The sequence below is a fragment of the Macaca fascicularis genome, chromosome 17, assembly GCF_037993035.2.
Source record: "Macaca fascicularis isolate 582-1 chromosome 17, T2T-MFA8v1.1".
Taxonomy (NCBI): Eukaryota; Metazoa; Chordata; class Mammalia; order Primates; family Cercopithecidae; genus Macaca; species Macaca fascicularis.
The window spans coordinates 14,326,040-14,344,154 of record NC_088391.1 but is presented as its reverse complement, the minus strand read 5'-3'; positions in this window follow the sequence as shown (position 1 = coordinate 14,344,154).

Below are 18,115 nucleotides of genomic sequence, written 5' to 3'. Positions count from 1 at the left end.
TGTTTCTGTTGCAGTTGCTTTTGAGGACTTGGCCATAAATTCTTTCCCAAAGCTCATGTCCAGCATGGTGTTTACTAGGTTTTCTTCTAGAGTTCTTATAGTTCGAGGTCTTATATGTACTTGTTTAATCTATTCAGAGTCAACTTATGAATGTGGTGAAAGGTAGGGATCCAGTTTCTTTCTTCTGCATATGGCTAGCCAGCTATCACAGCACCACTTATTGAATAGGAAGTCCTCTCCACATTGCCTATTTTTGTTAACTTTGTCAAAGGTCAGATGGCTGCAGGTGTCTGGGCTCTCTATTCTGTTCCATTGGTCTATGTGTCTTTTCTTATGTACACAGTACTATGTTGTTTTTGTTATAGTAGCTTTATATTATAGTTTGGAGTTGGGTAATGTGATACCCCCAGCTTTGTTCTTTTTGCTTAGGATTACTTTTGTTATTCAGGTTCTTTTTTGGCTTTATATAAATTTTAGATTAGTTTTTTTTCTAACTCTGTGAAAAATGACATCGGTAGTTTGATGGGAATAGCATTGAATTTGTAAATTGATTTGGGCAGTGTAGCCATTTTAATGACATAGATTCTTCCAATTCATGAGCATATAATATTTTTCCATTTTGTTGTCATCTGTGATTTCTTTCAGCAGTATTTTGTAATTCTCTTTATAGAGACCTTTCACCTCCTGGGTTAGATGTATAACGCAAAAACCACATGATCATTTCAATAGATGCAGAAAAAGCTTTCAACAAAATCTAACAAACTAGGCATCAAAAGATAATACCTCAAAATAATAAGAGCCATGTATGACAAACTTACAGTTAACATCATACTGAATTGGCAAATGCTAGAAACATTCCTCTTAAAATGGGAGCACAACAAGGATGGCCACTCTTGCCACTCCTATTCCACATAGTACTGGAGGTTCTAGGCAGAGCAACTAGACAAGAGAAAGAAATAAAAGGCACCCAAATAAGAAAATAAATTAAATTTTCTTTGAGGATGATACTATTCTATAGCTAGAAAGCCCTAAAGACTGCAAAAAAAAAGTCTCCTTGAATTGATAACTTCAGTAAAGTTTCAGGATACAAAAGTCAATGTGCAAAAATCAGTAGCACATCTGTATACCAAAAACGTCCAAGCTGAGAGCTAAATCAAGAATGTAATCCCATTGACAATAGCCACAAAAAACTTTGCATTTTCTTATACCCACAATTTATTAATTTCTCTCAAGAAAACAATCAACCAAGTATGCATTTTATACTTCCAGTTTTCTCAGCACTGTACTGATGTTGTAGAACACATAAGTAGAAATATAAAATAGTTTCTATTCTGAGATGCCTACGCTATTTGGAAAAGCAGAAGCAACACATGTTGAAGTAGAAAACCAGAGAAGGGAAAGAGTACATAACGGAGAAGGATGTGCCTTTAGCTGTCTAACCTTCTCTCACCAACAGCTTTTCTGGAAAGTCAGGTCTCTAGTAGCACTGATCTTACTTGAGTTGTTCAAATCATAAGGGCAATAGGGTCATGAGATTGTAAATTATGTTGATTTTCCTTGCCACCCCGCTATCAAATTTAAACTGTCCAGTGAGGCTTCATTTTCTTCATCACAGCATTTTTTTTTTTTTTTGAGATGGAGTCTTGCTCTGTCACCCCAGGCTAGAGTGCAATGGTGTGATCTCAGCTCAGTGCAACCTCCACCTCCTGGGTTCAAGCGATTCTCCTGCCTCAGCCTCCCGAGTAGCTGAGGTTACAGGTGCCTGCCACTGTGCCCAGCTAATTTTTGTGTTTTTAGTAGAGACGGGGTTTCACCATCTTGGTCAGGCTGGTCTCAAACTCCTGACCTCGTGATCCACCCGCCTCGGCCTCCCAAAGTGCTGAGATTACAGGCATGAGCCATCGCACCCAGCCGTATTCATTTATTGTTTTTTTGAGACGGAGTCTGACTCTGTTGCTTAGGCTGAAGAGCAGTGACACAATCACAGCTCACTGCAGCCTTAACCTCCCAGGCTTAGGTGATCCTCTTACCTCAGCCTCCCCAGTAGCTGGGACTACAGGTGCATGCCATCATGCCTGGCGAATTGTTTGCATTTTTTGTATAGACGGGGTTTTGCCACGTTGCCCAGGCTGGTCTTGAACTCCTGGGCTCAAGCAATCTGCCCGCCTCGGCCTTCCAAAATGCTGAGATTACAGGCATGACCTACCACAGCTGGCCCATTATAGTATTTTGTATAGATTTTTATTATAGGTTTAAACTAAGAGGCTGTCACAAAACGAATAATTGAATTTATTACATTAAGAATATACACACATGCAAGGAAAGACTTGGGGCTCCATGTCTTTTTTACACCAATAAAATTAGGGCCTTTGAGATAGATAACCTCTCAAGATGCAGTGTGAGAAGTGGATGCTTTATTTAATTTGTAAGTTACCTCTCATCTTACTGATGGAATTTCCTGAATCCCCTTCAGCTTGGATTCTTTATCTATCTTTTCTTTCTTTCTCTTTTTGTCATATTAATTCATGGCAAACTTTTGCTTTCTAAATTTAGTTGTTCCAAATGTAGATCATTTTATCACTGATCAAATCATCTAAGAATTTGCTTTCAAGTAAGTTTTTATATTTCATAATATGCAAGTACATATCACTTTCCTGAAGTTTTTATTCATCTCAGTAGTAGGAATACTAAATGTTAAATGAATAACAACTGAAACACTATGCCAAAAACATTTGAATTGACATCAATGGGGCACTGAATATTTCAACAAATGGCTAATGGTTCCTAAAAAACAGATCCCCTCCTTTGGTTGCATAGTCTCGCTCATACAGCAACTATAAAATTGATGATTTGAGCCCTAAAACTTCAGGCTCCTGTGACATGCAGCTTGAAGAGTCCTTGACAGCTTACAGAACAGCAATTTCTGAGAGATTGTCACGTGATCAGAGTCAACATTCTATCACAGCTGCTAGATTCAGCTTCCTTTTTTTTTTTTTTTTAAAGAAAATGAACCAGCAAGTGTTATCTTCTGAATATTTTTCTGAAAATTATCTCTATGTTAATCAGACACTCACCACCCACTCTTCCTCCTGTTACCTGCACCTCTAAGTGCATGCTGGGGAAAGCCACAGAAAAGCATGTCAGCCTTTCTGTTGCTTGCAACCTTGCCATCTTAGCTAAGACCTAAATGGGCACACAATTGGGGAACAATTAATGTAAAATGATGTGGCATTTATTGTGTATACACTTGGCATTCAGGAGGAAAACGATAACAATTGGTGATGTTAGCACAGGCTTTGTGGCAATCCTGGCATCTAAGCTGTATTTTGAAAGACTGGTAGATTTTAGCAGTCAGAAGGGGGGAGGATTGGCATTGTATGTGGTGAGGTCAGCAGCAAAAGCCTGACTGGCAGTGAGCAGAGGGCATGGAGAGCCAGGGTGAAGAATGCACTAACTGGAGGAGAGATTGCCTGTTGGGAGCTGTGGGAAATAATTTCAACTGGCCTGTTGTGTCCCATTATGGAGCCTTGGGATCCAACCAGTAGAACTCAGGCTTGGTGGGCAGGCTAAAAAGGAGATACCAGTGACTGTAAGTAAAGAGGCAATATGATGGAAGTCATTTAAAATGGAGACCAGGGTGGCAGATGGAACAGTGGCTAGAAACCAAGTGTGAAGCATTATTAATAACCAAGGTACTGTGTGTCATAAATAACCAATACACCATGCTATGCACCGACTATGTCCTTTGATTTCACAATGATTTATTTATTATACCATCATCCTCATTATCTAAAACAGAACACTACAATTTCATATGCCATCTGTGAGCCCCAAACGGTCATAATGAACCACAAATGTTCCAAAAAGGTGATGTACTAAAAATAGCTTATCATACTTGTCAGCAGGCTGCTTCTGTGGGTACTATGACATTTGATGTAGGAATGGCTACATTTTGCTATGTCTTGTGTAATTATATTTCTTACAGAGACTATAAGACTATGAAAACATGCCTCTCTAATTAAACACCTTGATGGTTAATATTTTAACTTACAGTCAGCTAGGGGCAAAAACAAACAAACAAACCAAAAAAAAAAAAAACAAGAGCATACTAAAAGTAAGTTTTCTTAAAATGAGTTCCGGCTAGCATAATATCTATGACATTAGGAAAAATCCTCCAAAATCCTTGTTGAACACAGGAAAATGTCAATTATTTGGATGTATTTCTGGTGAATGTTAAAGACTATATATTATTTTATTACCAAATATTGCCCTCCTTCTTGACTCCTTAAGGAGAGTTCCATTAAGAGGTCCTGCCTAGTGTGCTTTCACCATTCCAAGAGAAGCTGAGTCGTCTCAGCAAAATTAGGAGTTTAATTTTAACCATTGAAAATGACTGTCCTTATTATACACACCTCTGATTGTCCAAACGGTTACAGCTAACTAAAAAGGCAATGAGCCAAAAAGTGCACTGAATTTCATCAAATTGAAGGTGCCATTGATTGTAAGATGCATCATTATTTTATACACTACTAAGAGAGATAAAACACTACAAATCATACCATGGCACAGTGCTTCTGTCTAACTTAAAATTTAAAAAAATTATTTTATATTGAAGCGCTTATTTAGAGTTATTTAACATAGTTTAAAATATCACATGTCACCATTTCCTTTAACAAGGAAAATATAATGAAATAGATGGGTTAAAGTATTCCTAAAACTCTTCCCATTTATGGTCTGACTCTTCTAAATCACTTTTTTTCTTTTCTTTTTTTATTTTTTTTTTTGAGACAGAGTTTCGCTCTGTCACGCAGGCTGGAGTGGAGTGACTGGATCTCGGCTCACTGCAAACTCCGCCTCCCAGGTTCACGCCATTCTCCTGCCTCAGCCTCCCCAGTAGCTGGGACTACAGGCGCCCGCCACCACGCCCAGCTAATTTTTTGTATTTTTAGTAGAGACAGGGTTTCACCGTGTTAGTCAGGATGGTCGCGATCTCCTGGCCTCGTGATCCACCGCCTCGGCCTCCCAAAATGCTGGGATTACAGGCGTGAGCTACCCCTCCTGGCCCTCTAAATCACTTTTGACTCAGATGCATCAATACCTGCATTTTTCTTTGCAATATTATTCTCTATGCCATCGAGAGCCTTGTTGATGCAGCATTTCTTTAAGGAAAGCTCCACTGTATTCTCTAGGATTTTCTTCCAGTCCACCAAGTTTGATATTGACACTTCATCATTTTGTTAATAACAGGCAATAGCTGGGACTTATGCTGTTTCTTCAAATTGTCATTAAATGATTTTAAATGAAAATGTTGCCAAGTTGCAGTTGTCCAATAAGGTCACGAGGAATAATAATTATCAAGGAGCTCATTCCTGAACTGTTTAGACACACGTCGAAGTGCCAAGAACCAGCAGAATTGATGGGTAACTTAGTGCTTCTGCGCCTCTTTTGTGGAATTTACTCAGCCCACCATGTGCTCTGCTGTTTTGCACCTTTTTTAATGGGAAGGGGGAATACACAGTGATACTTTTTGAGAAATACCTTATTCTTAGATTTTTGTGGTTTAAAATTAAACATGAAACCAACCTCTGGCCACTGGTAATTTTTTACAGCATCTAGTATCACAGATAAGCTACTTTTTGTAGCCCAAATGCATGACTTTGACTCCTGGATTTTATAACATTGATAGTTTAATTTCAGGGCATATCAAAGCATGCTAGGGGTTCATTAGAGTTTTCTATTTGACTAAACTCAATTTCATTTTTTTTTTTTCAAATCACCTGTGTTGGAAGTTAAGTAGCTCCTGTTCCAAGTCAAATAGGAGTTTTGTTTGACAAAATGCTGTTCAATGCCTTAATGATAGTCTTGCCTGATGTACCAATCTGTCACATCAATCTCTCATTGCTTTGAAAATTCCTTATCCATTCTAACGGATGTTGCAATTTCTTCTGCTTTCATATGTATTTCTTAGGTGTGATTGCCAATTCTTTTCTATGTGTCTCAGTAACAAAATGTAACATAGATTCACCTATTTGTGAGTAACTTCTTTCCTTAATTCCTACAAAGTACATGGTGGTTGTTTTTGCAAGAAAATATAGAATTATAGTCATTCTTCCAATAATACATTTTTAATTTACTTAGATAAAATTTATATCCCGCTGCCATTTTCATTCATTTCTTTGTACACAGCAGCTTTTCATATAAATGCCGAATCACAGTGTGTAAACTTCCTGAAGACATTTTAAACAGTAATTCAAATAGATGCCTATGTATCAATGCACATCATTTACTTGAAATGATGATAACATGAACAGCCCTAACCGAATGTATATAGGCACAGCTATATCATGGCTGGCCATCAGCTATTATGACATAAGCAATGTAATAATAATGCTCATTGGAATGAGCAATCTCGTGGGGAAAAATAAAACTTGACCTGTATCCATAATAACCAGTTTGAGTGGGTCTAAGGATCAGGACTGGGGAATGAGAATGAAAGATGGGCAGTAGAAGTCAGGTTGCAGGAAGAGATGGCAACATCTCTGCCCAAGAGCTCCTCTGTAAGGTCTGGTAGGTATCACCAGACTCAGACTTAGCAATGAGGCATGTGCGTCAGTGCAGAGGACCCAACAACCCTGCTGTGTGGGTCCCTCCACCTTACCCAGGCCTCACATTGAGGAGAGAAGGGTTCTCACTTTGCCTGAGCTGGTGTGGTAATGAAGATGGTGAATGCTATGCTCACTGTCGGTAGATGCCTGCAAAGAAAGGGCTGGTTAGTGAGAACATCTTGGCTCAGTATTCAGTCTCTGGGAATTTGCAAAGAGAAAGCATAGAAATGTGTTTCTTTCTTAATTTCTTTGCTCCTCCTCAGTAGATTTTGCAATTGGATCCTGAATGTGGATGCTGCCTCTGTAAGTAGAGGTGTTGTCTATGAGTATATCCAGAAATGACAACAAAGTTTCAGACCCAACATATCTCTCCCATGGCTGTGTTGCTGATATTTGCAATTTTGCCATTACAGATTCCTTCTTACTTCACTTTCTGGGATCTATTTTGTAATCAAATGATCCTGTGAGGGGTTAACACAACATATGCTAGCCACTGGAATTTGATCATTAACACCACAGTGTGAATTACTTTCACAGATGAGTGCCTTCTGGGATGCAGAAATGGACAGATATGAATGCATAGAATTGCTTAAGGCACAGGAGTGAAAGGACACTTGAATGACAGGGCTAATGAGAACTGAGATAAAACTTAGTTTTAAATTTTTCTGTAACAAAGAGACCGCAAAAGACAGTGACTCAAGGATTAGAAAGGGTTGCCCCCTCTCACCCCCCCCACATAAGAGTCCATGGTGAATGCCCAGGTTTACAGATGTTCGGTCCTAAGAAGACTTATCACTCAGAAACAGGTTCCTTTCATCATGTAATTGCTTTCGTCACCATATCTAATGATGTGTTCTTTGTAAAAATCCAGTACACGCCGTAAGTACCAGACATCTACAGCAATGTTGTCCAAAAGAACCTTCTGCAATGAGATAAATGTTCTCGATCTGTCCTATCCAATAAGGTAGCCATTAGCCACATGTAGCACTTGAAATATGGCTATTGTGACTGATACACTGACTTTCAAATTTTGTTTAACTCAAATTTAAGTAATTACATGAGGCTAATGGTACCCTACTGGATAGCACAGATCTTGACAGTAGGCAAGTACAGTTGATAGGTGACAAAGTGCTAGCAGCCTTCACTCTCAGCGCCTCCTCGGCCTCAGCGTCCGCTCTGGTGGGCTTGAGGGGCCCTTCAGCTTGCCACAGCACCGTGGGAGCCCCTCTCTGGGCTGGCTGAGGCCGGAGCCCCCTCCCTCTGCTTGCCAGGAGGTGTGGAGGGAGAGGCGTGGGCGGGAACCAATGCACCAATTGGTACTGTGTATCTAGCTAACTCTGTATCTAGCTAACTAGCACTCTATGACTCTGTGTCTAGCTCAAGGATTGTAAATGCACCAATCAGCACTCTGTGTCTAGCTCAAGGTTTGTAAATACACCAATCAGTACTCTGTGTCTAGCTCAACGTTTGTAAATGCACCAATTGGTACTCTGTGTCTAGCTAACCTAGTGGAGACTTGGAGGACTAGCACTCTGTGACTCTGTGTCTAGCTCAAGGATTGTTAAATGCACCAATCAGCACTCTGTGCCTAGCTCAAGGTTTGTAAATACACCAATTGGTACTCTGTATCTAGCTAACTAGCACTCTGTGACTCTGTATAGCTCAAGGATTTGAAACGTACCAATCAGCACTCTGTCAAATCAGACCAATCAGCTCTCTGTAAAATGGACCAATCAGCAGGATGTGGGTGGGGCCAGATAAGGGAATAAAAGCAGGCTGCCGGAGCCAGCCAGCGGCAACCCCTCCAGTCCCGTTCCACAGTGTGGAAGCTTTATTCTTTCACTCTTTGCAATAAATCTTGCTGCTTCTCACTCTTTGGGTCCACACTGCCTTTAAGAGCTGTAACACTCACCAGGAAGGTCTACAACTTCACTTCTGACGGCAAGACCAGGAACCCACCAGAAGGAAAAAGCTCCAGACACATTTGAGCATCTGGAGGAACAAACTCGGGACACACCGTCTTCGAGAACTGTAACGCTCACTGCGAGGGTCCGTGGCTTCATTCTTGAAGTCAGTGATAACAAGAACCCACCAATTCCGGACACACAGTCATGTGCCGCATAACAAGCTCTCAGTCAATGATGGACTGTACTTACGAGAGTGGTCCCATAAGGTTATGATACCATATTTCCACTTTACTTTTTCTGTGTTCAGACACACAAATAGTTACCATTGTGTAACAACTGGCTACGGTTTTCAGTACACATGCTGTACAGGTTTGTAACCTAGGAGCAATAGCCTATACCATGGAGCCTAGCTGCATAGCAGGCTATATTATCAGGTTGGTATGAGTACACTCTCTGATGCTTCCACAATGACAAAATTGCCTAATTAGGGTTTTCTAAAAACATACCCTGATTAAGTGATGCCTTACCATATTTTGAAATATCCAGTACATTCTTGCTAACTATAGTCATGCTACAGTGGAATAGAACACCAGAACTTATTCCTTCTATCTAACTTTAACTTTGTACCTGATGACCAGCCGCTCCCTTTCTCCCGTCTCCACTACTCGACTCAGCCTATGGTAATCACCATTCTACTCTCTACTGCCATTAGAATAACTTGTTTGATTACACACATGAGGGAGATAATACAGTATTTGTCTTTCTGTGCTTGGCTTCTTTCACTTAACACGATGTCCTCTAGGTTCGTCCGTGTTAACCTGAAAGCTCAGAAGAGTAGAATTGGCACATGTGTCCATTGCATTCCCGGTGTGTCTCATGGAGACTGGACCCTGAAAGAGAATCAGTTTACCGTTTCATCTTGTTATTACAGACACCCTTAGATGTGGGAACAAGGCCTTGGATTTGGTGAGGGGCAAAAATTTTAGTAGAATGGACTAGATAGAACTTTAACTTCTTCCGGCTTAGCTACCCTGGCAGCAGCGGAGTCCGTTGTAAAAGAGGGATAGTTGTATCTATGATTTTTTTTTTTCTGATTTTCATTCTTTGTCCTTTGCAGACTCTATAAAAATAATCCCTAAAGTAAACCTAATGATGCATTGCTTTCCTCTTACCAGTCTTAATGCCATGGCAAATAGAGGAAGTGCCTTGTGTATTAATACATTGGAGTCACTTGTGTTTTGTTCTAAAATAATTCTTAAATAGAAGGAAATATTTTAAGCTATGTTTTTATTTTCAGAAAACCTACACAATCTCTTAAAGAAGTAGAGTGAGTTAGTACTAGTTTGCCAGAATCATAGTGAGATATAGATTGGTTGACAAAATTAACTTCCTAGGACACATGTGGCTTATCACATGAAAGAACACACACAGTTTTCTACCATAAACAATTTAAAGTAGTTTGCTGTAGAAAACATTCTTAGTGTCAAAGTTACAAATCACCAGTTCTTGGAACTATTAAAATAAACTCTTCTCTATTATAGGAAAACATTTTCCCCTTGTTAGCAAGCAGGCTTACATGGTCAACTTTATAATAACAAGTTAAAGAATAAGTATAAACATGTTTTAAATTCTAGGATGACAAGTATGTAACATTTCAGTACACTTTTCCTTATCTGCCTAATAAGATGTAATGGCTAGCTGAATGACCATCTACCTTCTCAGAGAACCTGTTTGAACCATATTCCACTGCTTCAACGTTTCACTAAATGTGTAACGTTTTGATCTTCACTTACACTTTCTAAATCAGGGTGATGTAACATCTGGAAGAAACACACAAAAATAACTAGGAAAGGGCACAAACAAAATAGGAGGCAAAGCACTTTCAGCAAATGCAAACAAAATAAAAGCAGAGTGACAATACAAATTTGTAAAAAGTAGAGTTCAAATCTCAGAAAATTAAATGGGACATAGAGGGTTATAATATAATAACTGAAGGTAAAATCTGCAAAGAAGAAATTATCATTTTAAACTTTTATGTAACAAACAATATAATGGAAAAACATAAAATCTAGAAGCACAAGAACTTGATAAAATAATCAGAGTATATAAAAATATATTTCAAAGTTAGAAGACAAAATATATAAGGATACAGATTTTTATAAATTTTCATTTTTAATTTCAAATAAAAATGTAATGTATGCTTATTGTACAATAACTTTAAACAACATGGAAGTGTAAAGTTAGAAAAGAGAACATCTCCGTTACACTTCCCAATTTTACACGCTGCCCAGAGATGACTTATATTTCTATGTATCCTTCCAGGTCTTTCCTTTATGCAGTCATAGATCTTGTTAGTTTATAAAAATAAATTTCCTTGATCCATGGTAGGGACTTACTGTAATTTGTTTAGTTATTTTCCTACTGATAGATTTTAAGATGCTTCCAAAGGTTTATTATAAACAATGCTTCAATGAACATCTTTATACAAATGTATTTGTACATATGTGGGATGTTTGTATGATAAAGACAAAAGAAGTGGAATTTTTGGGTCAATAATATGACATGGGACCAAATCAAACTTGATAAGTTGTTGCCACGAATTGTGAGCAATAAACCTATGTTGTAAGGCTCTGAGATTTTGGGTGTTATTTTAACCCCAGCACAACAGGTCATTGAGGTACAATGACCTTTTTATTTTTCTCTAGGAATCAAACTACCTAATGTTTCATTAGGTAGTTTGCTGAAGCCTCCTGCTTGTCACCCTTAATAAAATTAGTGGTTATGGTTAAGAAAAGTCAAATCCACTTAAAAGTGTTATTGAATGGATTTATAGTATCTCATCCTGTATTTTTCTCAATGAATTAGTATTAAGATATCATTCCTGCATCACGAAAGTGAAGTGAAATTTACTAAATGTTTTTTGTCATCTATCAAGATGATGTATGGGTTTTCTCTTTTAATCTGTTCCTGTAGATTTCCCTAATATTAAAACATCCTGGAATCGGCCCTACTTAGTCACGATGTGTTATTATTTAACAGAAGGCTAGAGTTAATTTATTAATACATCAAGTTCCATATATTTGCACTAGCTTCATAAGTCATATTTGTCTATGATTCTTTTTTTCTCTTCCTGTCCAATTTGGATATCTAGGTCATGCTAGTCTTGCAAAATTAGTTGGAAAATTATATTTTTCAATTCTCTGAAACAGCTTAAATATGACAGGAATTATGTATTTCTTGAAGGGAGAGCCCCTTTGTAATGTAGCTACTTAAAATTTTCAGTATTGTCTATGTTGTCTATGTTTAAGGGTTATTCAGTATTTCTATTTCTTTTAAAATTAATTTTGACAATTTGTATTTCCTAGAAGAGGCTGTAAATTGTACCATAAGTACCACCTTCACCTAGAAGTTTTAAAGTAAAACTTTCTTTTTCCTTTCTAAAGCATACGAAATGTATTTCCTTGTCTCTTTAACCCAAGTATTACTTAGCAGAGCGTTTTTAACTTTCTGTAGTGCGGCTGGGATGCTCCACCACTCCATAAACACTGTCTCCCTCATCCTTCTGTTCAAAACCCTGTGGTCAGAGAATGGGGTTCCCAGTATTAGACCTCTTACAATTGTTATTTAGCCGGAGTCCTCAGCCCACAGGCTGAGAACTGTCAGTTCTGACTTCCAGTCCTCTACTGAGGCTGGTTACCTGCTCTTGGTGCATACTGGGTCATTCCTTTTGCCTGGGATGCTCTTCTTACTGTGATCTTCTATTCCATGTCCTAGGATCCTTTCCCACCCATGCCGACTCCTCCTGGAGCTCTTCCCTGGTCATTTTTGTTAACAATGATCTCCCCAGTTCGTAACAAGGGTGTCCACTTGATCACAGTCAGCAAATCATATCATGCTTATGTCATTAGCTCCTAAATGATTTTATGGCCCCATGTCTTGTAGATTACAAAGAACTCAACAAGTAGTAGCTACAATTAGTCTTAGATTTAAAAAATTAAAATGTCATATAATTTGAAATGACAGGTAAAAGTTTCTTGTTCACTGTCAGGATCACCTCTTCTTAACTTCTTGATTTCTATCAGTATTATGATTAGATTAGTGTTATGTAAAGGTTTATAAAGCTTACTTTCAGTTTTGTAATTATAATTAAGTCCTTCATGCTTTGTCTTTCATTTGCTTCTAAATCAGCGGTCAGGCTGGGCGCGGTGGCTCACGCCTGTAATTCCAACAGTTTGGGAGACCTACACGGGTGGATCACTTGAGGTCGGGAGTTCAAGAGCAACCTGGCCAACGTGGTGAAACCCGGTCTCTACAAAAATTAGCCGGGCATGATGGCAGATGCCTGTAATCCCAGTTAGTCGAGAGGCGGAGGCAGGACAATTCCTTGAACCTGGGAGGTGGAGGTTGTAGTGAGCCGAGATCGCACCACTGCACTCCAGCCCTGGGTGACAGAGTGAGACTCCATCTCAATAAATAAGTAAATAAATAAAATAAAATAAATCGGGTCAGCAAATTATAGCCCATAGGATAAAACTGGCCTCCTGCCTGTTTTTGTACAGCCTGTGAGCTATGAGTGGTTTTTACATTTTTAGATAATTAAAAAAGTAAAAATAAGATGACTATTTCACGACATGTGAAAAGTATATGAAAATCCAATTTCAGTGTCTGTAAATAAAGTTTTATTGAAACACAGCCATTCCTTCATTTGTGTAATGTCTATGGCTGCTTTGGTGCTGCAATGGCAGAACTAAGTAAATGCAACAGAGACGTATGACCTCCTAGACCTGTGGTATTTACTCTCTGGCCCTTTACAGAACACATTTGCCAACCCCTGTTACAAGGACCCAAAACCAATAAACACCATTCACAAATTAGCATCTCTCATCTGCACTCCTCAGGCAGCCTCCTCACTGGTTGCCGTGCTTCCATTCTTGCTTTCCTCCTCTCCATTCTGCACACAACAACCAGAATGATCTTGCTACAACATCCCTGAATCCTGCATGTTGTTTCATGTGGGCTGAGCATGCAACGCTGAGAATTTTTGGTGGTCAGTATCCCCACATTCTAAAGAGAGATGCTGGACCAGTTTTGCAGTTTTGTCCGCCTTCCCTGGCCCGTAGACCTGAGCAGGAGGCCCCAGCCTTGACCCTGCTCTCCTGGCCAGTGTTCTGACCTGCCCCATCCCAGGGGACAAGGTGTCTGCAAGGCCTTGGAGACATATTTTTTTTTCTGGAAATTGTATTTGTCATTATTCTTTCTTCATGACACTAAAGTGGTCCAACTTACGGTATTGTTTGTTGAAATAAAAATACTTTGTTTTGAAGATGATTTTCTTAGCAGCATCCAATTGAGGGCAAGAAAATCCTGGGCCACCTCCATTTTTTTTTGAAGGCCCTGATATGTTTTTTAAAATGTGGCAGAAACATGACATTTTGTATCTGTCAAAACACATAGAACTGTATGACACAAACAGTAAGCCCTAATGTAGACTATGGACTTTAGTAATAATAGTGTATAAATATTGCTTCACCAATTATAACAAGTGTACCACAATAAGCAAGGTGTGAATAATAGGGGAAACTGGGTAAGTGTGAGTGTGGGAAGGGGTATATTGGAACTCTGTGCTTTCTCCTCAATTTTTCTGTTAACCTAAAATTGCCCTAACCATTAAAGTCTATTATAAAAAAGGAAGAAATACCAGAACTGGGTTACTTACATAATATTTTCCCTACTAGTATTACAACTTTGTTTGAATGGCACTATTCCCAGTTTTAAAAACTACATTTCCTAGCTTCTGTTGCAAAAGGGATTGACTTGAGGTAAAGACTTGCTCAGTGAGACCTCAGTGAAAGTCATCTGGAGGTAACTGAGGGACAGATCTTTAATGGGAGGTCAAACCCAACTACCATTTGTCCTTTGGCCCTTTTCTCTTCTCCCTTCCTGCCTGTAATGTTGCAAAGAGGCTACAGCATGACCATGAGGGAGGGCCAGATATTCCCAAGAGTTTTCAGCTGAGATTTCCTTGAGCTGCTATACTGGCCAAACTTAAGAATGACCAACCTTAGGATTGTTTTGTTTTATTAAAAAAAGAGAAACCCTTATGTTATTGAAGGCACCGCTGTTACTTGGGGTTTCTATGAAGGAAGCTCAAATGATTAAAAATCTGAAGAGTTCAACCATTTGGGTGGATCTCTGACTGTGGGCATAACCTGCTTTGAAGTTAAATGTGAAGTCCTTTGTGAAAGAGATCCCAAAGCCCTAGGGCTGCTCTTTCCCCCGCCCCATCCCATAAGTGGCCTCCCCTCACTGAGCCTTCCAAGGTGCATGATGCACTAGGACAGTGGATTCCTAGATGTGTTGCATGGCTGGCATCTCAGGATTTAGAATGCTCTTTTTGGACTCTTTGGTTAGTTGCATTACATTATGAAACTAATGTCTTTCTTGAGCTTTTAATTTTTTTGGTGGAACACATAAATTTGTCGGGGTCATATGTTAGGTAAACTTTTTTATTGCATGTATAAAAAATTTTTATTTAGGCAGGGCGCAGTGGCTCACACCTGTAATCCTAGCACTTTGGGAGGCCGAGGTGGGTGGATCATAAGGTCAGGAGGTCGAGACCATCCTGGCTAACATGGTGAAACCCCATCTCTACTAAAAATACAGAAAATGAGCCAGGTGTGGTGGTGGGCACCTGTAGTCCCAGCTATTGGGGAGGCTGAGGCTGGAGAAAGGACTGAACTGGGAGGTGGAGCTTGCAGTGAGCCGAGATCACACCACTGCAGTCCAGCCTGCGTGACAGTGCGAGACTCCATCTCAAAAAACAAACAAACAAACAAAAAACAAAAAAATTACCCTAGCATGGTGGCACACGCCTGTAATCTCAGCTACTTGGGAGGCTGAAGGATGGGAATTGCTTGAACCCGGAAGGCAGAGGTTGAAGTGAACCGAGATCCCACCACTGCACTCCAGCCTGGGTGATAGAGTGAGACTCCTTCTCAAAAAAAAAAAAAAAAAAAATTATTTTATCTTCTCCTTTGAGTGAAAAAGAATTCTAGTTTTATGTGTTTTCCTCAAAATATGGAAGATGTTGTTTCTTTACCTTTTGGGTAATAAGGTTTACTGGCACCGCTGATACTGTAATCCAGTGTTTTTGACAAGAATTATGATGCCAATTTGCTTATTATTCCTTTGAAGAAATTTGTTTTTTCATCTCTGTGGAAGTATTTAAGTTCTTGTTTTATGCTTGGTATTCTGGTTTCATGAGGGTAAATCATTTATTTTCTTGCCCACACAGTCCATCTGAAGATGCCTGGGTTTTTTGCCAGATGTAAGCCTAGTTTTATCCTGTTGGCCTCAGTACTAGCCAGTACTTTAAGTTTGAGAAAAAGGTATTACAGCATACATTGCCAAAGGGAGAAGTTGCCAGAAATTTGCGTTTACTTGTTCAATAGAGAGTTTTCAGATGATGTACATGAGAGATTTCAGTAGGAAGGCAGTGAAGTTTTTTAGAATTTGGCAGCCTCAAGGTTTGGAGAATAAGTGTTTGCATGAGAGTCATGAAAGCTGTGTTCTAGGCCAGTCCCTACTTAATAAAGTTTAGAATGGATTTCACTTTACTACAAAATGGGGAAATGGGACTTGATGAGCTTATTGGTCCCTGCCAGGAATTTAAGATTCTATTCAGTGGTTCTCAAGGTGGGGTTGGGGTACTAGCATCTCCATTAGGGACAGTTTGGAAATGTGTGAGTTATTTTGGATTGTCATAATGACTGGTGGCCACTTTTGGCATTGGTGTAGAAATGACAAACATTTTGCAGTAAATGGGAAAGTCTCGCAAGCGAAAAAAGAACTGTTCACATGAAAATAATGCGAGATGCAGGAGCAGCCAGCCACCGGGTAATTTCGTCTGCTTAATGGAATCTCTTGTGTTAGCCCTTCATGTTGGAATACCCCCAGCTGGCTGACAGAGAGGTCTAACTTTGGCTGCAGATAAACCCCACTGCTTCTTTGCCTCGGACAGCTAAAATTGAGCCTCTCCATCTTCCTGACTCACAAGGTCGGCCTTCTTTTCTTTCCCTAACAATCAATAACCTTGCCACTAAACAAGTTTGCATGTTTTTGTGTCATTTTTCCTATCCATCTCAATACATCCATTCTGTTCTAGCACTTTCTTCAAAAAGACAAAAAGACTCCGGAGAATAAACGTTGTTCCCCATGAGTGAAGTGGAGAAAGTGCGTGTTAAAGAGGTGTGTTCTTAATCCATGGAGCCCAGGGAATATTGAAAATGTTTAGATTAAGGAAGGCTCTAAGCAGGACAAGGTCATTGGCATAATGATTTTACATTTGTTCAGTTTGCCTAAGGGGAAAGAACTTCAGATTTGGAAAGGCAAAGAGCAGAAGATTAAAGGCTACTAACTGGGGTTCGTCTTTGCTGCACTTTCATTAGCTTTGTAACTTGTATTGACTTAAATGTAATTTGAAGATTCACCATTTCATAGTAAAATATGTGTTTTGTGTGTTGAAGCCTGCTACTGGCTTGGTTCAAATGCTCCTTAGAGACACATTTTAATGGAATCAGGCCATTTCAAGGGAAATCTGATTATTCAGGAATAAACTTACGCAAGTGTCTATATAGCACAACCTGAGGTTCCAAGGAGTATGGGAGGCAGCAACCCATGGTTGGGCCCCTTTGTTCCTGTGCTCATAGCCTGCCTCCAGCTGCCCTGGCTTTCTGTTTGCTTCTAGGAATCTAGGCCCTGTCTGCCTCTATAGTCATTTCCTCTAAATCTTTTCCCCTCTACCTCCTTTTAGTTTAGTTACACTAAACTGCTATTTTTCCAAGTGAGTTTCATCTCTCAAAAGTTTGACTGATGCTGTTTTTCTATCTAAATTGTTCTCTCATCATTGTCACTCTGCTTAGCCAACTCCCATTGATTCTTCAAATCTCAATTTAGGAATCATCTTCCCAGGACACCTTCCTTTCTGTTCCTAAACCTGACTCCATTATAATCCTTCTCCAGGTGCTATCTCAGAGAATTACCCTGGGAAGATTCGCTAAAAGTGCAGACTGCTGGCACCTAACCAAGATCTATTGCATCTGGGATGGGTCCCAGGAATCCACAGTTTTCACAGTGTGTGTGTGTTTGTCTGTCTTTTGTATTAGATGATAAACAGTTTGAGGGCAGCATTGACAGTTGTATTTCTAGAAACAAACAGGGTCTGACAATATAGTAGGTATTCCATACAATTTTTGTTGTTGTTGAAGCAATGGTCAAGTTACTCTGAAAGCACAATCTAAGACCTGGAATTGAGTCCTGGCTCTACCACTTGGTAGGTGTGTACTTTGGATAAATTACCAAAACTTTCTGACTCTCAATTTCTTTATCAATGAAGTAGAATAATTCCTACTCACAAGTGCTTTGAAATGAAAATGAGACATATATCATTATTATTAGCCCTGTCAAAAGCCAAAATTACAACGAATTTAGTTTAAAGATCTTAATTAGCTTTTAGTTGTGTTTCTAAATTGGGCAACATCTCAACTTATAAAATAGAATAAATGGTCTGATAACCTGAGCAGAGGAGGCTGAGTTTTAGACAGA